The sequence below is a fragment of the Leuresthes tenuis genome, unplaced genomic scaffold, assembly GCF_036924035.1.
Source record: "Leuresthes tenuis unplaced genomic scaffold, fLeuTen1.0.hap1 SCAF_18, whole genome shotgun sequence".
Taxonomy (NCBI): domain Eukaryota; kingdom Metazoa; phylum Chordata; class Actinopteri; order Atheriniformes; family Atherinopsidae; genus Leuresthes; species Leuresthes tenuis.
In genome coordinates this window covers 29988248-30013784 of record NW_027325372.1, presented here as the reverse complement: position 1 = coordinate 30013784, position 25537 = coordinate 29988248, and the positions used below count along the sequence as shown (strand labels likewise).

Sequence of the window (25537 nt, the reverse complement as noted above, 5' to 3'; positions counted from 1 at the left end):
TTGTAGCCGAACACATCCACTTCTGCTTTTGATGATGTATGGTTGGGCATTCGAACTTACTTGTTGTCCGCTTTTCATTAATTATGGGTGGACATTCACACCTTGTCTTAGCCAAACACCTCCGCTCCCTGTTTTGATCATGTATGGTTGGACATTCGCACCTTTTCTCACCCGCTTTTTGCAAACTATGGTCGGCCATTCACAGCTTCCTCTCCACCATACTTGTATGGTGGGATATTCACACCCACTTGCATCCGAAGACCTCCGCCCCCACTTTTGTTGATATTTAGTCGGTCATTCGCACCTTACCCGCTTTTGGCAAACTATGGCCTTCTTGCAGCCAAAAACCTCTGATCTCGCTTTTGATGATGTAAGGTTGGGCATTCAGACCTTGCTTCACCTGCTTTTCACCAAATATAGTCCGACATTCACACCTTCTCTCAGCCAAACACTTCCGCTCCACCTTTTAGTTTTCTATGGGGCATTCACACCTTTTTTTTCACCGCATTTTATAAAAACACCACAGGAACACCGTATTGAGGCTTTGTTCTGACCGCTCATTCGGTGTCGCGTTTCATTCAAGCAATTCTCCTGGTTAGCCCGCCCTCGGCTCGCTCCCAGAGCCGTGTTAAAGTCTACTTCGCATTCACTCTCTTTTCTCAGCAGACTAAAAGAAACTTCCATCCTGCACCGCTGTTTGCTTTTTCACAAGAGCAGTGGAGAGCGCACCGTTCCCAGCGGCACTGCAGTACCGGGTTGATGCTTGGAGTGAACGGAGCAAGCTCCTTTTTCAACTCCTATTGATAAAAATCCATTTAATATGTAGTCCTTGCATAGACATATCACATATTAAACTGATAAGTACAGATACTACACTTGATCTTAGCCAAAAGGCCGATAAGCGATACCTGTCCACTGGTTCACGTCCGAGGGCCCTTCCTGGCACAATGCACACTTGTAGCGGTGTTCTTTTTATGGCCATAGTGTCACTTTGCACCTCCACCCACCCGCTGCACTGAGCACTCTTCAACCCTTTTAAATGGTATAACTTTACACTACCGCACGCTCCAGCGAGCACCATTCAAGCAACAACTTTGCACTCCAGCTTCGAACCTCGGCACAGTCGCAACAAGTAAGGCGACTCTACTCAGAGAACTCACTCTGCACAGTAACAAGATTTCTTTTGCACAGACAGAAAGGGCTTCACCCGCAAAGGTAAAGCCTGCCAAAAATAGAAACAATTCATTAGTGCTGCTCTCCACGGAAGTCTTTAGTAAAAGGCGAAAGACTTGTACATTATGAAGAGAAACCAGAGTACGATTATCCATCACTGCGGGAGCAGGGCATCAGGCTAGTTGGCATAGCCACCTTCCCCATGGTGAGCTTTGCTTGGTTGAGACGCTTGATCCCCCCCCTTGCTCCTCGGCTGACCAAGTAGGAACAATCGGGCCCTATTCGATGGCTGCCTTGTCTTTTACTCTGTGCAAAAGACAAGGCAGCCACAAACAACACGGGAACACCGTATTGAGGCTTTGTTCTGACCGCTCATTCGGTGTCGCGTTTCTTTCAAGCAATTCTCCCGGTTAGCCCGCACTCGGCTCGCTCCCAGAGCCGTGTTAAAGTCTGCTTCGCATTCACTCTCTCTTCTCAGCAGATTAAAAGAAAGTTTCATCTTGGGCTCCCTGAAACTTCCATCCTGCACCGCTGTTTGCTTTTTCACAAGAGCAGAGGAGAGCGCACCGTTCCCAGCGGCACTGCAGTACCGGGTCGATGCTTGGAGTGAACGGAGCAAGCTCCTTTTTCAACTCCTATTGATAAAAATCCATTTAATATGTAGTCCTCACATAGAGGACATATCAGACATTAAACTGATAAGAACAGATACTACACTTGATCTTAGCCAAAAGGCCGAGAAGCGATAACTGTCCACTGGTTCACGTCCGAGGGCCCTTCCTGGCACAATGTGCATCTGCTTGTGCACGTGGAAATATTTCAGACCATTTGGTAAAAACCTCTGTTGTCACTGAGCAGAATCATTTCCCTTAACATTAATTTAGTTCAATGAAATCTACACAATAATGAAATAATGAAATCCAAACAAATATTAGTTTTAAAGTGAATACTAACTGAGAAATGAAAAAGGTGAAGAGTTTAGAAGCTTGGTTCAAGAGCAAAACTTGGTTTATGATCAGCTGAGTCTCTAAACAGAACAGCAAAGGGCTTCATCGAAAATTTAAAAAATATTCAGATTGTTAGAATATCCAGAATTTATAGAAATAGTGGTGATTACTCTTATTTTCTAGATTGGAAATAACTGCACCATGTCTGTTTTATGAATTTAAGGGGCTAAAAAGTTTTGTTCTCGTTTTTCTATGATTAACCGAATGTATGTGAGAGTCCAAACAGACAGAAGGGTTACGGCCGAGCGCTGGACCTTCCAAAAAAGATGAGACAGGCTGGACCCGTGCCATACTAGTTAAGACCTGCCTGTGGATAACAGGTTCTTTAAACTCTCACAAACTCACACACGTTCGCACACATACACCCATACACACACACATTCTTGAACTTGCTGCAAGATTAAACCTTTGCATTAACTGACTCCAGCAACTCTGAGTCTCATTGAGAGACTTTTCTCAACAATTGGGTCCTCAAACCAGATCTCAACGTTTTTTCCACTTTCCAGGGTCGGAGCTGAAACCGTGCACGGGGGAGTCCAGTACTCCTAATGAAAGACCCCCTGCTGTATTGCGGTAATTAGGGGCCAGTGTCCACTGAAAGGGGGAAAAAGGGACGAGATCGTACTTTTGAATCAATGGCCAGAAGCCATTGGCAGTGCAGGCATCAACAATAATGGTGTTATTTCACCCATTAACACTTAAGGTACCTCATGCAGTGGCTGTGATATGGTTACTTAACAAAATATCTTTACCAGACATCTCTCATGTCATTTCTCATGTCAGAAATAACCATCAGTGTTTTACCCAGGCCAGACTTAACTGATATACGTTATGAAAATGCAGAAATAACTATATTTATTCAACAGATCAAGGAAAAAAACCCTGATGGCACAAATGCTACAGGATTTGCAGTAGTAACAGAAACTGAAGTTTTCTTAAAACAACCACTACCAAAAAATTACTCTGTTCAAGCAGTCGAATTGGTAGCTTTAACTGAAGCTTGTAAATTAAATAACAAATAGGTTGTTAACGTTTACACTGACAGTCAGTATGCCTTCTCAACTGTACATGTGTTAACACAGCATTGGAAAAACAGGTATGTTGACATCCACAGCTAAATGTATAAACTACAAATATTTTAGCATTATTAGATGTTATTCAATTGCCATCTACAATAGACTCGTATGAATGACCGGAAGGAAAACCATACTGCCAAAGAATTTGTTTAAATATGCTGCAGTATTGAGCCACGGACCATGTCATGTCTCAACAGGAGGGATGGAAGCAATAATGAACCAGGTTTTTACAGCATATGGTTTTACTAATTATTAAAAAAAAATTTTTAGAATAAATAAATGAATAAAGTTTTGTCTAGCAGGTCAAATATGTGCGAAATACATTCCACAGGGCAATCTAAGACCAAAACGAAGATAATTCCCTAAGCCAGTGTATCTTTTTCAACATATTTGTTTGGATTTCATTATTTCATTATTTTGTAGATTTCATTGAACTAAATTAATGTTAAGGGAAACGATTCTGCTCAGTGACAACAGAGGTTTTTCCCAAATGGTCTGAAATATTTCCATGTGCACAAGCAGATGCACTCTCAATAGCAAAATCACGAGTTAAATAACTCATTTCTAGATTTGAAATTCCTGAAAAGATCTTCAGTGATAATTTGACACACTTTGTAAACAATGTCATCTCACTGATGGCAAAGAACTTAAAATAGACCTTAGAAACCACTGTGATATAGAAGGTTTCGCTAACACATTGGAATTGTTTTACTATTTACATATGCATGTGCAGTGAAGAATTGCTTGCTGCTGATAAATGCAAAGAAGAACAGCTTACACATAAATGCTCACATATAGGCTGCTGAATGCAATGAAGACCTGCTTATCCAGTAAAGTTCAATGTCAATGTGTAATATTCAATTAGGATTTGCAAAACAGTGAAGTTAAACAATGAATGGGTCCATAGTCGGTATGAGAAGACTACAGGAATATTTACCTGGGTGTACGTTCAAACAGAGATGAGAAAATTGCGATAAATTATTGTTTGTTTGTTTGTTAGTATGTATATGAATGTTATGTGTATAAACTGTGTTGAGTTGTAGTTACTCAGTAGTGTCTCAGTGAAACAACCGACGGGGGAAGCCTTGCGGTGACAACAAAAGCAGTGTTTTACTGATCAGTCAAGTTGCTCCAGTGTACTCCATACAAACTGGTTGGCTACTGAAGGGATAGAAAATGGGGAATACTTGTTTTAAAGCAAACAAGGAATTAGATGGGAAAAATACATGTTTTAACGGGACCCAGACAATATTAAATACTCAGACAGATGGGAGAAGAAGTGTAGTTTTTTAGGAAATCACAAAATTATTACATAAAATTAGTGAAATCAATTGAAGAATGCCTTTCTGAAGAGCTGTTTACCACAGATCAGCAGCTTTGCGACCAAGCACATTGTAGATCGCTTTACTGCCAAAATGATCTAGTTTAATGGATTGGTTTAGACATGCATAACAGCATTTTAAGAACAAAGAGAGAAACAAAAAGGGACAACGCTTCATGGTGGAAGGTGATGTATAAATAACTGTGTATATGATGAAGGAGAGACCATTTGAGCAGCACAGCCATTTCGCAGCACAGGGACAGCAGTCCAAGTTAAAGGATCTCCCACGTGGTATCACCTGTCACACTGTGTCAAGGCATCAAAAGAAGAAAAAATCACCAAACTCAAGGACAAAGAGACGAAGACTCCGGTGAACGAAGAGAGAGGACTTACAAACCAGAAATACAAAAGGATGCTCGATATCAAGATCCAGAAGAAGAGGCTAACAAGGCCACGAACACTTACGATGCTGGGAATGATGCCAGCAATGAACAGAGAAGAAGATTCAGTGTCATCAATCTGCAACACGTGCCTCTAATGAGGGGGTGAATATAGAATCCTCAACGATTACAACGTCTCTGGGAACTGTGACAACAAACAAGGTTTAAACCATTTTGATATATATTCTAACCTATTGGCTAAGGAATAGTGCTGAAAATGAGGTAAATCTAATCCACCACTGTCCTTGGTCTTCTGTAGGGTTTTTAAACTAATACGTGGTGGTTTGTTTTTCCACAGAAATTTGGAGATGCATGAATCTAGTGACTTAAACCAAGTAGCAGATGGTTTTATGGGGATCATTGAGAACAAATAGTTAACTTTTGGTAGTATCATCATTTTAATGGTTGTAACTCTCCCCATAAGTGATATAGGTAAGGACTTCCAACGAGAGAGATCGTCCTCTACTCTCTTTAATAATTGCACATAATTTAGCTTTGTTAGCTCTGAGAGCCTGGAGGAAATGTTTATGCCTAAATATCTAATATTTCCTGACTGTAAAGTGATCGCAGGTATATTCTGGACCCTACAGTTAATGGGCAGAACTGTGGTCTTAGACTAGTTGATAGAGTAGTCAGAAAGTGCCGAGAATTTATTTATGAGTGTGATCGTGTGAGTGAGAGACGTCTCTGAGTTCTGAAGGAAAAATAATACATCATCAGCATAAAGACTTATTTTATGCTCAATATTTTGGGGTTGGATGCCTTTAATATTTCTATCTTGTCTGATAGCAGCTGCTAAAGGTTTGATGAAAATAGCAAAAAGTGAGGGAGAAAGTGAGCAACCCTGTCTTGTACCTCTCTGCAGACTGAAGCTTGGAGAAGTTTGATCATTTGTCCTGACACTTGCATTTGGGGAGCTATATAATATCCTTATCCAGTTGATGAAGTGTGACCCAAACCCGAATTTGTTTTATGCTGCGAATAAAAATTTCCAGTTCACTCCATTAAATGCTTTTTCTGCATCTAGAGAGTCGATTGTGGTTTCCAAGTTGTTGATGGTAGAATAGTCTATGAGATTAATGATCCGGTTTGTGAACGAACTGTTGTGCCTACTGCTCTTCAGCCTGTCAAATGAAACGTAGAATTTAAAACGTGACAAATGAACGAAGACCCAAGCAGTTGAGTCGTAAACTAATCAATACTGTTTCCTGTGCGAGGACCCGTCAGTTGAGGAGTTGAGTCATGAACGAATCAATACTGTTTCCTGTCCTGCTGACTGAGCTTATGAAGCTGCCGCCTGCCATGTGGTGAGGAAGGGTACTGCATGAAAATGAACGAATCACTCACTGAGACAACTCGTTACTCCCGAGTCATATAAAAAATTTGTTCATATCGAACGAATCGCTCACGAACGACACATCACTATCTATTTGACGAGTTATGCATGAATTCGGATTTTGGAATAAAATTAATTCCTTCTCTCAAACCAAGTTCAAACTGCTTTGTCCTTCATATTTATCTACTTCTAATCTAGTTTCAACAATAAACAACCCCACATCATATTTGCTCTTCGCCCAAAGATCATTGGGCACTTCAACCAACATGGGTATCGAAGACAAATCTTTTTCAGATAAAAAACATGCTTCAAAATTTGATTCTGTGGTAGGAATTAATTCCACAGTTCTTTGACAATGCATTGTACTCAAAAATGTTTTTTTGTATGCTGACAATCGTTCAGAAAACATCAAATTTGGATCAGCAGGTGAAACGGTCCAATCTGTTTCTTTCTGACATGTAGCAACAAACTCTCCCACACCTTGTCAATGCTAGTGTGTAGGTTTGGCCAAGGAAATGTGAGGGCAAGTACCACAAACATTAAAAAAATCGAATTGCTCTGGAGTGAGCGACACAGCCAATAAAGTAGGCGCACATATTTTTTCACTACTGTTTCCCATTCTCAGACTTGGAATGGGGAAATATATTCCTTCACTCAAAGGACGTCTCCAATGACAGTGTGAATGACCGACAATAATTGCTGAAAAATGTGTTAGAAAAGGTAAGAATGCCGGACCATTCATCATCAAAAGCGGGAGAAGAGGTGTTCCGCTGTAAGATGGTGCGAATGTCCGACCATAGTTGGTAAAAAGCGGGTAAGAAAAGGTTTGAATGCCCAAACATACACCATCAAAAGAGGGAGCGGAGGTGTTCCGCTGTAAGATGGTGCGAATGTCCGACCATAGTTGGTAAAAAGCGGGTAAGAAAAGGTTCGAATGCCCGAATATATACCATCAAAAGCGGAAGCGGAGGTGTTCGGCTGCAAGAAGGTGTGAACATCCGACCAAAGTTTGTAAAAAGCAGTTAAGAAAAGGTTCGAATATCCAACCAAACAATCAAAAGTGGGAGCAGAGCTGTTCGACTGCAAGTAGGTGTGAATGTCCACCCATAATTCTTGAAAAATGGGTAAGAAAAGGTGGGAATGCCCAACCATACATCATCAAAAGAAGAAGTGGATGTGTTCTGCTACAAGAAGGTTTGAATGTCCGACCATAGTTTGTAAAAAGCGGGTAAGAAAAGGTTCGAATGCCCGAACATACACCATCAAAAGAGGGAGCGGAGGTGTTCCGCTGTAAGACGGTGTGAATGTCCGACCATAGTTGGTAAAAAGTGGGTATGAAAAGGTTCGAATGCCCAAATTCGGCTGCAAAAAACTGTGTTCGGCTGCAAAAAGGTGTGAATGTTCGACTAAAGTTTGTAAAAAGCGGGTAAGACAAGGTGCGAATGCCTGACAATGTATGATCAAAAGCGGGAGCGGAGGTGTTCAGCTGCAAGAAGGTCTAAATATCCATTATTAATTGCTAGAAAACATGAAAGAAAATTTTCGAAAATCAATCCGCACATGATCATAAGTGGGAGAGGAGGTGTTCAGCTGCAAGAAGGTGTGAATGTCCTACCATAATTGCTGAAAAATGTGTTAGAAACGGTAAGAATGCCGGACCATACATCATCAAAAGCTAGAGAGGTGGTGTTCGGCTGCAAGTAGGTGTGAATGTCTGATTAAAGTTCAAATATATTAACAAAAGCGGGAGGAGAGGTCTTCGGATGAGTGGTTGAGAATTTCCAACCATAATCTATAAAATGCGGTGAAAAAAAAGGTGTGATAGAAACCTAAAAGGTGGAGCGGAAGTGTTCGGCTGCAAGAAGGTGTGAATGTCCATCTATAGTTGGTGAAAAGCAGGAAAAGCAAGGTCTGAATGCCCAATCTTACATCATCAAAAGCGAGATCAGAGGTGTTTGGCGGCAAGAAAACGGGTAAGGTGTGAATGACCGACTAAATATCAACAAAAGTGGGGGCGGAGATCTTCGGATGCAAGTGGGTGTGAATATCCCACCATACAAGTATGGTGGAGAGGAAGCTGTGAATGGCCGACCATAGTTTGCAAAAAGCGGGTGAGAAAAGGTGCGAATGTCCAACCATACATGATCAAAACAGGGAGCGGAGGTGTTTGGCTGCGACAAGGTGTGAATGTCCACCCATAATTAATGAAAAGCGGGCAACAAGTAGGTTCGAATGCCCAACCATACATCAACAAAAGCAGGAGTGGATGTGTTTGGCTACAAGAAGGTTTGAATGTCCGAGCATAGTTTGTAAAAAGCGGGTAAGAAAAGGTTCGAATGCCCGAACATACACCATCAAAAGAGGGAGCGGAGGTGTTCCGCCATAAGAAGGTGTGAATGTCCGACCGTAGTTGGTAAAAAGTGGGTAAGAAAAGGTTAGAATACCCGACTGTGCACAATCAATAGCGGGAGCGAATGTGTTCGGCTACAAGAAGGTGTGAAAGTCCGACCATGTTTTGTAAATAGCGGGTAAGAAAAGGTGCGAATGCCCGACAATGTATGATCAAAAGAGGGAGCGGAGGTTTTCGACTAAAAGAAGGTCTGAATGTCCAACCATAATTTGTAAAAACCGGGGAAGAAAAGGCTCGAAAGCCCGACTATACACCATCAAAAGCGGGAGCAGAGGGGTTCAGCTGCAAGAAGGTCTGAATGTTCATCAATAATTGCTAGAAAACATGAAAGAAAATTTTCGAATATCAAACCGCACATGATCATAAGTGGGAGCGGAGGTGTTCAGCTGCAAGAAGGTGTGAATGTCCACCCATAATTCCTCAAAAAAGGTGCAAATGCCCAACCATACATCATCAAAACCAGGAGTGGATGTGTTCGGCTACAAGAAGGTTTGAATGTCCGAGCATAGTTTGTAAAAAGCGGGTAAGAAAAGGTTCGAATGCCCGAACATACACCATCAAAAGAGGGAGAGGAGGTGTTCCGCCATAAGAAGGTGTGAATGTCCGACCGTAGTTGGTAAAAAGCGGGTAAGAAAAGGTTAAAATACCCGACTGTACACAATCAATAGCGGGAAGGGATGTGTTCGGCTACAAGAAGGTGCGAAAGTCCGACCATGTTTTGTAAAAAGCGGTTAAGAAAAGGTGCGAATGCCCGACAATGTATGATCAAAAGAGGGAGCGGAGGTTTTCGGCTGCAAAGTCTGAATGTCCAACCATAATTTGTAAAAACCGGGGAAGAAAAGACTCGAAAGCCCGACTATACAACATCAAAAGCGGGAGCAGAGGTGTTCAGCTGCAAGAAGGTCTCAATGTCCATCAATAATTGCTAGAAAACATGAAAGAAAATTTTCGAATATCAAACTGCACATGATCATATGCGGGAGAGGAGGTGTTCAGCTGCAAGATGGTGTGAATGTCCACCCATAATTCCTGAAAAATGGGTAAAAAAAGGTGCGATATAAAATGAATTCCTTCACTCAAACCAAGTTAAAACTGCTTTGTCCTTGATATTTATCCATGTCTGAATCGGTTTCAACAAAATAGAAAGTATTACTTTGCAGTATACCAAAGAACAACACTAAACCTTTAGGAATCCGAGAATAAACTTATTTCCACGAGTTCTACACAATTTCGGATTTTGATATAAAATGAATTCCTTCACTAGAACCAAGTGAAAACTGCTTTGTCATATTTTTAAGCAAGTACGGTCGGACATTCACACCTACTCACAGCCGAAAACCTCCGCTCCCGCATTTGATGGTGTATAGTCGGGCATTCTCACCATTTCTCATCAGGTTTTTGCAAATTATGATCTGACATTCACACCTGCTTTTGATGTTGTATGGTTGGGCATTCGCACCTTTTTTTACCCATTTTTGAGGAATTATGGGTGGACATTCACACCTTCTTGCAGCTGAACACCTCTTCTCCCGCATATGATCATGTGCGGTTTGATATTCGAAAATTTTCTTTCATCTTTTTTAGCAATTATTGATGGACATTGAGACCTTCTTGCAGCTGAACACCTCTGCTCCCGCTTTTGATGGTTTATAGTCGGGCTTCCGAGCCTTTTCTTCCCCGGTTTTTACAAATTATGGTTGGACATTCAGACCTTCTTGCAGCCGAAAACCTCCGCTCCCTCTTTTGATCATACATTGTCGGGCATTCGCACCTTTTCTTAACCGCTTTTTACAAAACATGGTCGGACTTTCACACCTTCTTGTACCCGAACACATCCCTTCCTGCTATTGATTGTGTACAGTCGGGTATTTTAACCTTTTCTTACCCGCTTTTTACCAACTACGGTCGGACATTCACACCTTCTTATGGCGGAACACCTCCTCTCCCTCTTTTGATGGTGTATGTTCGGGCATTGGAACCTTTTCTTACCCGCTTTTTACAAACTATGCTCGGACATTCAAACCTTCTTGTAGCCGAACACATCCAGTCCTGCTTTTGATGATGTATGGTTGGGCATTCGCACCTTTTTTTTTTACCCATTTTTGAGGAATTATGGGTGGACATTCACACCTTCTTGCAGCTAAACACCTCCGCTCCCACTTATGATCATGTGCGGTTTGATATTCGAAAATTTTCTTTCATGTTTTCTAGCAATTATTGATGGACATTCAGACCTTCTTGCAGCTGAAACCCTCTGCTCCCGCTTTTGATGGTGTATAGTCGGGCTTTCGAGCCTTTTCTTCCCCGGTTTTTACAAATTATGGTTGGACATTCAGACCTTCTTTTAGCCGAAAACCTCCGCTCCCTCTTTTGATCATACATTGTCGGGCATTCGCACCTTTTCTTACCCACCTTTTACAAACTATGGTCGGACATTCAAACCTTCTTGTAGCCGAACACATCCAGTCCTGCTTTGGATGATGTATGGTCGGACTTTCACACCTTTTAGTAGCCAAACAACTCCGCTCCCGCTATTGATTGTGTACAGTCGGGTATTTTAACCTTTTCTTACCCGCTTTTTACCAATTATGGTCGGATATTCACACCTTCTTACAGCGGAACACCTCCGCTCCCTGTTTTGATCATTTATAGTCTGGCAATACTACCTTTTCTTACCCGTTTTTGAGTAATTATGGCCTGACATTCACAGCTTCTTGCAGCCGAACACCTCTTCTCCGCTTTTGATGATGAATAGTCCGGCATTGTTACCTTTTCTAACACATTTTTCAGCAATTATTGTCGGTCATTCACACCTTTCTCATCAGCTTTTTGCAAATTATGATCTGACATTCACACCTACTTGCAGCCGAACACCTCGGCTTCCGTTTTTGATGGTGTATATTTTGGCATTCGAACCTTTTCTTACCCGCTTTTTACAAATCATGGTCGGACTTTCACACCTTCTTTTAGCCGAACAACTCCGCTCCCGCTATTGATTGTGTAGAGTCGGGTATTTTAACCTTTTCTTACCCGCTTTTTACCAACTATGGTCGGACATTCACACCTTCAACATGCCCTTCAATGTCCACAATTTTGGCATCACGAACAGGATCCCTCGACTGGTGTCTCTGGACCGGACCGCAGTGCATGGCCAGCCTGGACTGAAGTAGCTGTTCCAGCCTCATACCTCCAAGGCCTTTTCTGAGAGAGAGGACTGGCAGGTCCTTTTCCTGAAAACCAGCGCTGGGATCATTTTTTAAATATGATAGTCTGAGACGATAGGACTGCTTTTTAGTTTTTATTTGAATAAAAGAGGGTTTCCCGGTTGTGTCATTAGTGAGAGAGAGATTTCATGGGTAAGTGAAACTTTTGAAGCAGTCCGAAGAAGTGTGAAGTACTCCGAAGAAGTGTGAGTACAGATTAAAGGTCCTCATTGGAGACGTCCTTTGAGTTAAGGAATATATTTCCCCATTCCAAGTCTGAGAATGGGAAACAGTAGGTCTCAGACTTTTGACCCTACCGGGGGACCTAAGCATGTTGAAATGAAAAAGAAATATGGTCCAGAGGTTTTCCACCTGAAGGTTCTTTTAGTATGTTAGAAATAAGAAAATTAGAAGAAAAGTTTTGCAAATATGAGAAAGAGATGAAGCAAAAAAAAGAAAATTAAGTTTAAATAAGAAGTAAGAAAGGTATAGAATGTTGGAAAAAATAAAGTGTATTAAGAGAAAGAAAGGAAAATGTTAAACAAATGCCATGACGGAATGATGATAATAATTTAGTATATGGACGAAAAGATAATTCAGCTCTGATTAAGACTGAATCTTCTTTTAAACCACCACCATATTCCACTGATAACATTTTTTCTCCTTCTGCACCTCTTTACCCCACCCTGAGCGCTTTCGCTGTGCCAGATCCAGACCTGGACTCCTGCCCTCCACGACGCCTGCAACAACAACAGCCAGCCCTGCCACAAGCCTCTGGCTCTCGGGAAGAAGGGACTTCTTCCATCCTCCCTCGGGAAGAAATTCCATCATCCTCACAACATCAGTTACATAGGTCTGATGATGAGGAAAAGGAAGACGTTTGGTTCTCCAGCGTACCTGCCCAAGAACTTTTAACGCAAGTGACAAAAATCCTTTACCCACAATCTGGACTTCAGAGATCTAAACGTGAGAAAAAACAAAACCAGATTCAAACCATGCCTATGGTTAAAGTTGCAGTTCCCACTGGACCATTACTGGTTTATCGACCCTGGACTGAGACTGACATCATGGAAGCATAACAATGCTTACCAGATCCAGAGATTTCTGGACCCCATTTTGCTGATGAGTTGCGAGATTTCTGCGCACAATTCTGCCCGACCGGGGTTGAATTGCGTCGCATATTGGCAAAAAAGTTCAAACTGACCGACCTCTGCAAAATAGAGGCCAGTATGCTACAACTGGATTTGCGACCTACCAACAGTGAACAAGGACATAATGATAACGCTCAATATGAAGCAGCCATCCAAAGACTGTGTCAAGCCATCACCACTCAATTTCCAACCAAAATCAATATGTCCCACATTTACACCTGCAAACAGAAACCCGGTGAAGGGACTGATGATTTTGTACACCGCATCCTTGAGGAAGTCAGCAAGCACAGCGGTCATCAGAGACCAAGGGATTTGGGTAATGAATCAGGACCATGGGAGAGTATTGCATGCAATGCAATAATTAAAGGCCTCATGCCAGATGCCGCCACTGAAGTAAAGAACATTTACGTGGGATGGTGTGAGGGTCCTCGTTTGGCTGACGTTCGCCGATATGCTCGCCATGCTCAGAACCAAGTTGAGAAGCGTAAGATATAGGACAAGTGTGAAAAGGAGCTGCATTTGGCAGCCATGACCATGTATTACGCAGTTGGTGTAAACAGAGGACGAGGCCGAAGTCGAAGACGTGGACGTGTGGGAGAGGAGGTCGAAATGGGCCACGCCAGAGCTATGATCCGAATATTTGTTTTTACTGTGGCTGTGTCCACAGCTGAAAAATGATGAAATTGGGCAAAAGGCTGACTGAGGGTGGGAGGCAGGTTCTGGACGTCACGCGGCAGCGGAGCCTCCACTAATGGGTGATAGCACAAACACACTCACACATTTTTCCTGCTCTGTGTAGTGAAGAAACGCTTGCCGACTGTGATTCACGTAGTAAAGTTTTGCATGCTATTTCCGTCCTAGAGCAAAGATATTTCTCTCAGAATATAGGAACTTATGTTCATCAGTAGTGACGTCAGGGGAGTTTGATTGTCCTCCAAAGTTAAGTGGAAACCACGTTTACTCTATGTCTGCATCAGGCCAGGTTGTGAAGGAGAAAATGACATCACCCATTGCGTGTGTCACTCCCGATGGGCTCTCCTTCAAACACTCATTTTTGTTATCAGAGTTGTGTCCCATTAACCTGATGGGCTGTGATCTCATGTGTAAATTAGGCATTATTTTAACTTCTACACCAGAGGGTGTTAACGTTATGTTACAGCCTGACAAAGTTTTCACAGCAGTGCAGTTTGATTCATCTGCACTTACATATGCTTATGAGTGGAAACTTCCCAGCTCTCCTTTTTCAAAACAACTAGTGGAAGAAGCAAAAGCGTTAGTTTCACCCCTTTCTGATTTCATGCAACCTGCTGATTTGCACTGCACATCACACATTTCTTTGGGGCCTGACAATGACTATGAGAAGAAGTGAAAAAATATGTGCGCCTACTTTATTGGCTGTGTCGCTCACTCCAGACCAATTCGATTTTTTTAATGTTTGTGGTACTCGCCCTCACATTTCCTTGGCCAAACCTACACACTGGCATTGACAAGGTGTGGGAGAGTTTGTTGCTACATGTCAGAAAGAAACAGATTGGACCGTTTCACCTGCTGATCCAAATTTGATGTTTTCTGAACAATTGTCAGCATACAAAAAAACATTTTTGAGTACAATGCATTGTCAAAGAACTGTGGAATTAATTCCTACCACAGAATCACATTTTGAAGCATGTTTTTAATCTGAAAAAGATTTGTCTTCGATACCCATGTTGGCTGAAGTGCCCAATGATCTTTGGGCGAAGAGCAAATATGATGTGGGGTTGTTTATTGTTGAAACTAGATTAGAAGTAGATAAATATGAAGGACAAAGCAGTTTGAGCTTGGTTTGAGAGAAGGAATTAATTTTATTGCAAAATCCGAATTCATGCATAACTCGTCAAATAGATAGTGATGTGTCGTTCGTGAGCGATTCGTTCGATATGAACAAATTTTTTATATGACTCGGGAGTAACGAGTTATCTCAGTGAGTGATTCGTTCATTTTCATGCAGTACCCTTCCTCACCACATGGCAGGCGGCAGCTTCATAAGCTCAGTCAGCAGGACAGGAAACAGTATTGATTCGTTCATGACTCAACTCCTCGACTGACGGGTCCTCGCACAGAAAACAGTATTGATTAGTTTACGACTCAACTCCTTGCGTCTTCGTTCATTTGTCACGTTTTAAATTCTACGTTTCATTTGACAGGCTGAAGAGCAGTAGGCACAACAGTTCGTTCACAAACCGGATCATTAATCTCATAGACTATTCTACCATCAACAACTTGGAAACCACAATCGACTCTCTAGATGCAGAAAAAGCATTTAATGGAGTGAGCTGGAAATTTTTATTCGCAGCATAAAACAAATTCGGGTTTGGGTCACACTTCATCAACTGGATAAGGATATTATATAGCTCCCCAAATGCAAGTGTCAGGACAAATGATCAAACTTCTCCAAGCTTCAGTCTGCAGAGAGGTACAAGACAGGGTTGGTCACTTTCTCCCTCACTTTTTGCTATTTTCATCAAACCTTTAGCAGCTGCTATCAGATAAGATAGAAATATTAAAGGCATCCAACCCCAAAATATTGCGCATAAAATAAGTCTTTATGCTGATGATGTATTATTTTTCCTTCAGAACTCAGAGACGTCTCTCACTCACACGATCACACTCATAAATAAATTCTCGGCACTTTGTGACTACTCTATCAACTGGTCTAAGACCACAGTTCTGCCCATTAACTGTAGGGTCCAGAATATACCTGCGATCACTTTACAGTCAGGTAATATTAGATATTTAAGCATAAACATTTCCTCCAGAATCTCAGAGCTAACAAAGCTAAATTATGTGCAATTATTAAAGAGAGTAGAGGACGATCTCTCTCGTTGGAAGTCCTTACCTATATCACTTATGGGGAGAGTTACAACCATTAAAATGATGACACTACCAAAAGTTAACTATTTGTTCTCAATGATCCCCATAAAACCATCTGCTACTTGGTTTAAGTCACTAGATTCATGCATCTCCAAATTTCTGTGGAAAAACAAACCACCACGTATTAGTTTAAAAACCCTACAGAAGACCAAGGACAGTGGTGGATTAGATTTACCTCATTTTCAGCACTATTCCTTAGCCAATAGGTTAGAATATATATCAAAATGGTTTAAACCTTGTTTGTTGTCACAGTTCCCAGAGACGTTGTAATCGTTGAGGATTCTATATTCACCCCCTCATTAGAGGCACGTGTTGCAGATTGATGACACTGAATCTTCTTCTCTGTTCATTGCTGGCATCATTCCCAGCATCGTAAGTGTTCGTGGCATTGTTAGCCTCTTCTTCTGGATCTTGATATCGAGCATCCTTTTGTATTTCTGGTTTGTAAGTCCTCTCTCTTCGTTCACCGGAGTCTTCGTCTCTTTGTCCTTGAGTTTGGGGATTTTTTCTTCTTTTGATGCCTTGACACAGTGTGACAGGTGATACCACGTGGGAGATCCTTTAACTTGGACTGCTGTCCCTGTGCTGCGAAATGGCTGTGCTGCTCAAATGGTCTCTCCTTCATCATATACACAGTTATTTATACATCACCTTCCACCATGAAGCGTTGTCCCTTTTTGTTTCTCTCTTTGTTCTTAAAATGCTGTTATGCATGTCTAAACCAATCCATTAAACTAGATCATTTTGGCAGTAAAGCGATCTACAATGTGCTTGGTCGCAAAGCTGCTCATCTGTGGTAAACAGCTCTTCAGAAAGGCATTCTTCAATTGATTTCACTAATTTTATATAATAATTTTGTGATTTCCTACAAAACTACACTTCTTCTCCCATCTGTCTGAGTATTTAATATTGTCTGGGTCCCGTTAAAACATGTATTTTTCCCATCTAATTCCTTGTTTGCTTTAAAACAAGTATTCCCCATTTTCTATCCCTTCAGTAGCCAACCAGTTTGTATGGAGTACACTGGAGCAACTTGACTGATCAGTAAAACACTGCTTTTGTTGTCACCGCAAGGCTTCCCCCGTCGGTTGTTTCACTGAGACACTACTGAGTAACTACAACTCAACACAGTTTATACACATAACATTCATATACATACTAACAAACAAACAAACAATAACTTATCGCAATTTTCTCATCTCTGTTTGAACGTACACCCAGGTAAATATTCCTGTAGTCTTCTCATACCGACTATGGACCCATTCATTGTTTAACTTCACTGTTTTGCAAATCCTAATTGAATATTACACATTGACATTGAACTTTACTGGATAAGCAGGTCTTCATTGCATTCAGCAGCCTATATGTGAGCATTTATGTGTAAGCTGTTCTTCTTTGCATTTATCAGCAGCAAGCAATTCTTCACTGCACATGCATATGCAAATAGTAAAACAATTCCAATGTGTTAGCGAAACCTTCTATATCACAGTGGTTTCTAAGGTCTATTTTAAGTTCTTTGCCATCAGTGAGATGACATTGTTTACAAAGTGTGTCAAATTATCACTGAAGATCTTTTCAGGAATTTCAAATCTAGAAATGAGTTATTTTACCCGTGATTTTGCTACTGAGAGTGCATCTGCTTGTGCACGTGGAAATATTTCAGACCATTTGGTAAAAACCTCTGTTGTCACTGAGCAGAATCGTTTCCCTTAACATTAATTTAGTTCAATGAAATCTACAAAATAATGAAATAATGAAATCCAAACAAATATGTTGAAAAAGATACACTGGCTTAGGGAATTATCTTCGTTTTGGTCTTAGATTGCCCTGTGGAATGTATTTTGCACATATTTGACCTGCTAGACAAAACTTTATTCATTTATTTATTCTAAAAAAAATTTTTAATAATTAGTAAAACCATATGCTGTAAAAACCTGGTTCATTATTGCTTCCATCCCTCCTGTTGAGACATGACATGGTCCGTGGCTCAATACTGCAGCATATTTAAACAAATTCTTTGGCAGTATGGTTTTCCTTCCGGTCATTCATACGAGTCTATTGTAGATGGCAATTGAATAACATCTAATAATGCTAAAATATTTGTAGTTTATACATTTAGCTGTGGATGTCAACATACCTGTTTTTCCAATGCTGTGTTAACACATGTACAGTTGAGAAGGCATACTGACTGTCAGTGTAAACGTTAACAACCTTTTTGTTATTTAATTTACAAGCTTCAGTTAAAGCTACCAATTCGACTGCTTGAACAGAGTAATTTTTTGGTAGTGGTTGTTTTAAGAAAACTTCAGTTTCTGTTACTACTGCAAATCCTGTAGCATTTGTGCCATCAGGGTTTTTTTCCTTGATCTGTTGAATAAATATAGTTATTTCTGCATTTTCATAACGTATATCAGTTAAGTCTGGCCTGGGTAAAACACTGATGGTTATTTCTGACATGCAATCATGAGGCTTTCCATCTGTGGGGTAGGTAGCAGTGTGGATGGATTAAGTGTAGCACATCTCTCGACAACAAGGTGTGGCTGTGAAAGAAGAACTGTTATGTAGGAGAGATGTCTGGTAAAGATATTTTGTTAAGTAACCATATCACAGCCACTGCATGAGGTACCTTAAGTGTTAATGGATGAAATAACACCATTATTGTTGATGCCTGCACTGCCAATGACTTCTGGCCATTGATTCAAAAGTACGATCTCGTCCCTTTTTCCCCCTTTCAGTGGACACTGGCCCCTAATTACCGCAATTCAGCAGGGCGTCTTTCATTAGAAGTACTGGACTCCCCCGTGCACGGTTTCAGCTCCGACCCTGGAAAGTGGAAAAAACGTTGAGATCTGGTTTGAGGACCCAATTGTTGAGAAAAGTCTCTCAATGAGACTCAGAGTTGCTGGAGTCAGTTAATGCAAAGGTTTAATCTTGCAGCAAGTTCAAGAATGTGTGTGTGTATGGGTGTATGTGTGCGAACGTGTGTGAGTTTGTGTGTGTGAGAGTTTAAAGAACCTGTTATCCACAGACAGGCATTAACTAGTATGGCACGGGTCCAGCCTGTCTCATCTTTTTTGGAAGGTCCAGCGCTCGGCCGTAACCCTTCTGTCTTTTTGGACTCTCACATACATTCGGTTAATCATAGAAAAATGAGAACAAAACTTTTTAGCCCCTTAAATTCATAAAACAGACATGGTGCAGTTATTTCCATTCTAGAAAATAAGAGTAATCACCACCATTCCTATAAATTCTGGATATTCTAACAATCTGAATCTTTTTTAAATGTTCGATGAAGCCCTTTGCTGTTCTGTTTAGAGACTCAGCTGATCATAAACCAAGTTTTGCTCTTGAACCAAGCTTCTAAACTCTTCACCTTTTTCATTTCTCAGTTAGTATTCACTTTAAAACTGATTAAAAGAAAAATTAAATGAATGCCTATCAACAAATGTGGGATCTAAACTCTAGTGCTTCCTCTAAAATAATTTCCTTTCTCAATTCAGAAATGTGTGTGTGTAAGTCCCAACACCCGTGATATCAAAACGGCTTTCTTTTCTCTCTTTTCTCTACACTCTGCACTGTGAGCACACACAACAAATCAGAAAGGCTTTTTTCTCTCTTTTCTACGTTATGGACTGTGGGGACACAAAACCGCTCTCTCTTTTTTTTTTTTTGATTGTGTGCCAGGGCGTTGTCTCACGTATTAGATTATGCTTAAGATACGAATGGGTTTATCAGTCACATCAGAATCCATACATACTGATCCTCCCGTAATAAAATGGTCGGATCTTATCAAACACACTTTGTTTCTTGTGACAAGTCAGCGAAACAGCGTATACACGTCAAGACACTGAATCAAGTTTGCCACAAGAACTCATAAGTTTGGCAGTATTGCTCTGCCGTCAGCAATCATACACCCATTTTATTTTCATGAGATATGTGCAGGCACCTGTTCATCTACTGTTCTATCACTATGAATTAGTTTATCTATTATCAATAAGGATACTTCTACAACTACTATCAAAGTATGTCCGGACTTCTTATGTTGTCATTTGCTATATATGAATAAGTGGGTTGCTACTGAAAAGCATTAAGCATGTCACACAGCCCAAACATATAACATTTCAGGACACACCACACAGTTAACAACCACAGTGAAGCGTGTCAAAGCCCAAACATGTAACATTCAACAGGACACTTACACAACACATTCAAATCAAACAGTCAGACAACATACAAGAACCTATACCCCAGCCGGCATTGCTCCCTGCCTATTTTCCTACAACTCACTATGTGTGCGCACACCTTTATTCACAAACTCTTCAACTTATACTCTTTTACCGAAGCTGCTACAGCTCGATTGGCCAAATACCCTTAGATCCTATTTCGGTGAATTTGACATCTGCCTTGCATGTAACAGATTAGCGGTTTAGCAGTTTTAATTTAGTTTGAGTGAAGGAATTCATTTTATAGCAAAATCCGAAATCGTGAAGAACTCAGTGAAGTAAGCTTATTCTCGGATTCCTGAATCTTTAGATTTGCTCTTTCTTTTACTGCAAAGTACAACGTTGAGCAGCACTAATGAGTTGTTTCTATTTTTGGCAGGCTTTACCTTTGCGGATGAGCCCTTTCTGTCTGTGCAAAAGAAATCTTGTTACTGTGCAGAGTGACTTCTCTGAGTAGAGTCGCCTTACTTGTTGCGACTGTGCCGATGTTCGAAGCTGGAGTGCAAAGTTGTTGCTTGAATGGTGCTCGTTGGAGCGTGCGGTAGTGTAAAGTTATACCATTTAAAAGGGCTGAAGAGTGCTCAGTGCAGCGGGTGGGCGGAGGTGCAAAGTGACACTATGGCCATAAAAAGAACACCGCTACAAGTGCGCATTGTGCCAGAAAGGGCCCTCGGACGTGAACCAGTGGACAGTTATCGCTTCTCGGCCTTTTGGCTAAGATCAAGTGTAGTATCTGTTCTTATAAGTTTAATGTCTGAGCTTGCTCCGTTCACTCCAAGCATCGACCCGGAACTGCAGTGCCGCTGGGAACGGTGCGCTCTCCTCTGCTCTTGTGAAAAAGCAAACAGCGGTGCAGGATGGAAGTTTCAGGGAGCCCAAGATGAAACTTTCTTTTAATCTGCTGAGAAAAGAGAGTGAATGCGAAGCAGACTTTAACACGGCTCTGGGAGCGAGCCGAGTGCGGGCTAACCGGGAGAATTGCTTGAAAGAAACGCGACACCGAATGAGCGGTCAGAACAAAGCCTCAATACGGTGTTCCCGTGTTGTTTTGTGGCTGCCTTGTCTTTTGCACAGAGTAAAAGACAAGGCAGCCATCGAATAGGGCCCGATTGTTCCTACTTGGTCAGCCGAGGAGCAAGGGGGGGGAGCAAGCGTCTCAACCAAGCAAAGCTCACCATGGGGAAGGTGGCTATGCCAACTAGCCTGATGCCCTGCTCCCGCAGTGATGGATAATCGTACTCTGGTTTCTCTTCATAACGTACAAGTCCTTCGCCTTTTACTAAAGACTTCTGTGGAGAGCAGCACTAATGAATTGTTTCTATTTTTGGCAGGCTTTACCTTTGGGGGTGAAGCCCTTTCTGTCTGTGCAAAAGAAATCTTGTTACTGTGCGGAGTGACTTCGCTGAGTAGAGTCGCCTTACTTGTTGCGACTGTGCCGATGTTCAAAGCTGGAGTCCAAAGTTGTTGCTTGAATGGTGCTCGCTGGAGCGTGCGGTAGTGTAAAGTTATACCATTTAAAAGGGCTGAAGAGTGCTCAGTGCAGCGGGTGGGCGGAGGTGCAAAGTGACACTATGGCCATAAAAAGAACACCGCTACAAGTGCGCATTGTGCCAGGAAGGGCCCTCGGACGTGAACCAGTGGACAGATATCGCTTATCGGCCTTTTGGCTAAGATCAAGTGTAGTATCTGTACTTATCAGTTTAATATGTGATATGTCTATGCAAGGACTACATATTAAATGGATTTGTATCAATAGGAGTTGAAAAAGGAGCTTGCTCCGTTCACTCCAAGCATCGACCCGGTACTGCAGTGCCGCTGGGAACGGTGCGCTCTCCTCTGCTCTTGTGAAAAAGCAAACAGTGGTACAGGATGGAAGTTTCAGGGAGCCCAAGATGAAACTTTCTTTTAATCTGCTGAGAAAAGAGAGTGAATGCGAAGCAGACTTTAACACGGCTCTGGGAGCGAGCCGAGTGCGGGCTAACCAGGAGAATTGCTTGAAAGAAACGCGACACCGAATGAGCGTTCAGAACAAAGCCTCAATACGGTGTTCCTGTGGTGTTTTTATAAAATGCGGTGAAAAAAAAGGTGGGAATGCCCCATAGAAAACTAAAAGGTGGAGCGGAAGTGTTCGGCTGCAAGAAGGTGTGAATGTCCGACTATATTTGGTGAAAAGCAGGTGAAGCAAGGTCTGAATGCCCAACCTTACATCATCAAAAGCGAGATCAGAGGTTTTTGACTGCAAGAAGGCCATAGTTTGCCAAAAGCGGGTAAGGTGCGAATGACCGACTAAATATCAACAAAAGTGGGGGCGGAGGTCTTCGGATGCAAGTGGGTGTGAATATCCCACCATACAAGTATGGTGGAGAGGAAGCTGTGAATGGCCGACCATGGTTTGCAAAAAGCGGGTGAGAAAAGGTTCGAATGTCCAACCATACATGATCAAAACAGGGAGCGGAGGTGTTTGGCTGCGACAAGGTGTGGATGTCCACCCATAATTAATGAAAAGCGGGCCACACGTAGGTTCGAATGCCCAACCATACATCATCAAAAGCAGGAGTGGATGTGTTCGGCTACAAGAAGGTTTGAATGTCCGAGCATAGTTTGTAAAAAGCGGGTAAGAAAAGGTTCGAATGCCCGAACATACACCATCAAAAGAGGTAGCGGAGGTGTTCCGCTGTAAGACGGTGTGAATGTCCGACCATAGTTGGTAAAAAGTGGGTATGAAAAGGTTCGAATGCCCAAATTCGGCTGTGTTCGGCTGCAAAAAGGTGTGAATGTTTGACTAAAGTTTGTAAAAAGCGGGTAAGACAAGGTGCGAATGCCTGACAATGTATGATCAAAAGCGGGAGCGGAGATGTTCAGCTGCAAGAAGGTCTAAATGTCCATCATTAATTGCTAGAAAACATGAAAGAAAATTTTCGATAATCAATCCGCACATGATCATAAGTGGGAGAGGAGGTGTTCAGCTGCAAGAAGGTGTGAATGTCCTACCATAATTGCTGAAAAATGTGTTAGAAACGGTAAGAATGCCGGACCATACATCATCAAAAGCTAGAGAGGTGGTATTCGGCTGGAAGTAGGTGTGAATGTCTGACTAAAGTTCAAATATATTAACAAAAGCGGGAGGAGAGGTCTTCGGATGAGTGGTTGACAATTTCCAACCATAATCTATAAAATGCGGTGAAAAAAAAGGTGTGATAGAAACCTAAAAGGTGGAGCGGAAGTGTTCGGCTGCAAGAAGGTGTGAATGTCCGTCTATAGTTGGTGAAAAGTAGGAAAAGCAAGGTCTGAATGCCCAATCTTACATCATCAAAAGCGAGATCAGAGGTGTTTGGCTGCAATAAAACGGGTAAGGTGTGAATGACCGACTAAATATCAACAAAAGTGGGGGCGGAGGTCTTCGGATGCAAGTGGGTGTGAATATCCCACCATGCAAGTATGGTGGAGAGGAAGCTGTGAATGTCCGACCATGGTTTGTAAAACGCGGGTAAGACAAGGTGCGAATGCCCGACAATGTATGATCAAAAGAGGGAGTGGAGGTGGTCGGCTGCAAGGTCTGAATTTCCAACCATAATTTGTAAACACAGTTGAAGAAAAGCCTCGAAAGCCCGACTATACACCATCAAAAGCGGGAGTAGAGGTGTTCAGCTGCAAGAAGGTCTGAATGTCCACCAATAATTACTGAAAAATGGGTAAGAAAAGGTGTGAATGCCCAACTATACATCATCAAAAGCAGAAGTGGATGTGTTCGGCCACAAGAAGGTTTGAATGTCCGACCATAGTTTGTAAAAGGCGGGTAAGAAAAGGTTTGAATGCCCGAACATACACAATCAAAAGAGGGAGCGGAGGTGTTTCGCTGCAAGAAGGTGTGAATGTCCAAGCATAGTTTGTAAAAAGTGGGTAAGAAAAGGTTCGAATGCCAGAACATACACCATCAAAAGAGGGAGCGGAGGTGTTCCGCTGTAAGAAGGTGTGAATGTCCGACCATGGTTTGTAAAAAGCGAGTAAGAAAAGGTTCGAATGCAAAAATATACACCATCAAAAGCGTAAGCCGAGGTGTTCGGCTGCAAGTAGGTGTGAATGTCAGATCATAATTTGCAAAAAGCTGATGAGAAAGGTGTGAATGACCGACAATAATTGCTGAAAAATGTGTTAGAAAAGGTAAGAATGCCGGACCATTCATCATCAAAAGCGGGAGAAGAGGTGTTCGGCTGCAAGAAGGTGTGAATGTCCGACCATAATTGGTAAAAAGCGGGTAAGAAAAGGTTAAAATACCCGACTCTACACAATCAATAGCGGGAGCGGAGTTGTTAGGCTACTAAAAGGTGTGAAAGGCCAACCATGGTTTGTAAAAAGCGGGTAAGAAAAGGTGCGAATGCACAATGTATGATCAAAAGAGGGAGCGGAGGTTTTCGGCTGCAAGAAGGTCTAAATGTCCAACCATAATTTGTAAAAACCGGGGCAGAAAAGGCTCGGAAGCCCGACTATACACCATCAAAAGAGGGAGCGGAGGTTTTCGGCGGCAAGAAGGTCTAAATGTCCAACCATAATTTGTAAAAACCGGGGAAGAAAAGGCTCGGAAGCCCGACTATACACCATCAAAAGCGGGAGCGGAGGTGTTCAGCTGCAAGAAGGTCTGAATGTCCATCAATAATTGCTAGAAAACATGAAAAAAAAATTTCGAATATCCAACCGCACATGATCATAAGTGGGAGAGGAGGTTTTCAGCTGCAAGAAGGTGTGAATGTCCACCCATAATTCCTCAAAAATGGGTAAAAAAAAAGGTGCGAATGCCCAAATATACATCATCAAAAGCAGGACTGGATGTGTTCGGCTACAAGAAGTTTTGAATGTCCGAGCATAGTTTGTAAAAAGTGGGTAAGAAAAGGTTCAAATGCCCGAAAATACACCATCAAAAGAGGGAGCGGAGGTGTTCCGCCATAAGAAGGTGTGAATGTCCGACTGTAGTTGGTAAAAAGTGGGTAAGAAAAGGTTAAAATACCCGACTGTACACAATCAATAGCGGGAGAGAATGTGTTCGGCTACAAGAAGGTGTGAAAGTCCGACCATGTTTTGTAAATAGCGGGTAAGAAAAGGTGCGAATGCCCGACAATGTATGATAAAAAGTGGGAGCGGAGGTTTTCGGCTAAAAGAAGGTCTGAATGTCCAACCATAATTTTTAAAAACCGGGGAAGAAAAGGCTCAAAGGCCCGACTATACACCATCAAAAGCGGGAGCAGAGGGGTTCAGCTGCAAGAAGGTCTGAATGTCCATCAATAATTGCTAG

The 25537-nt window shown here is 41.9% G+C and overlaps 5 non-coding genes and 1 pseudogene across 5 annotated transcripts; 3 read left to right on the top strand and 3 right to left on the bottom strand.

Moving 5' to 3' along the window:
• Positions 1 to 718: 718 nt before the first annotated feature.
• LOC140276123 (U2 spliceosomal RNA) lies at positions 719 to 906 on the bottom strand. The gene has a single exon (XR_011908806.1). It is a non-coding gene; the product is annotated as a U2 spliceosomal RNA (small nuclear RNA).
• Positions 907 to 1204: 298 nt separating this feature from the next.
• Positions 1205 to 1318, bottom strand: LOC140276413 (U5 spliceosomal RNA). The gene has a single exon (XR_011909009.1). It is a non-coding gene; the product is annotated as a U5 spliceosomal RNA (small nuclear RNA).
• Positions 1319 to 1729: 411 nt separating this feature from the next.
• On the bottom strand, positions 1730 to 1920 carry LOC140276254 (U2 spliceosomal RNA). The gene has a single exon (XR_011908886.1). It is a non-coding gene; the product is annotated as a U2 spliceosomal RNA (small nuclear RNA).
• A 19024-nt stretch (positions 1921 to 20944) lies between these two features.
• On the top strand, positions 20945 to 21073 carry LOC140276265 (U2 spliceosomal RNA; annotated as a pseudogene).
• Positions 21074 to 21485: 412 nt separating this feature from the next.
• On the top strand, positions 21486 to 21599 carry LOC140275877 (U5 spliceosomal RNA). The gene has a single exon (XR_011908584.1). It is a non-coding gene; the product is annotated as a U5 spliceosomal RNA (small nuclear RNA).
• Positions 21600 to 21897: 298 nt separating this feature from the next.
• Positions 21898 to 22085, top strand: LOC140276111 (U2 spliceosomal RNA). The gene has a single exon (XR_011908795.1). It is a non-coding gene; the product is annotated as a U2 spliceosomal RNA (small nuclear RNA).
• Positions 22086 to 25537: the final 3452 nt, after the last annotated feature.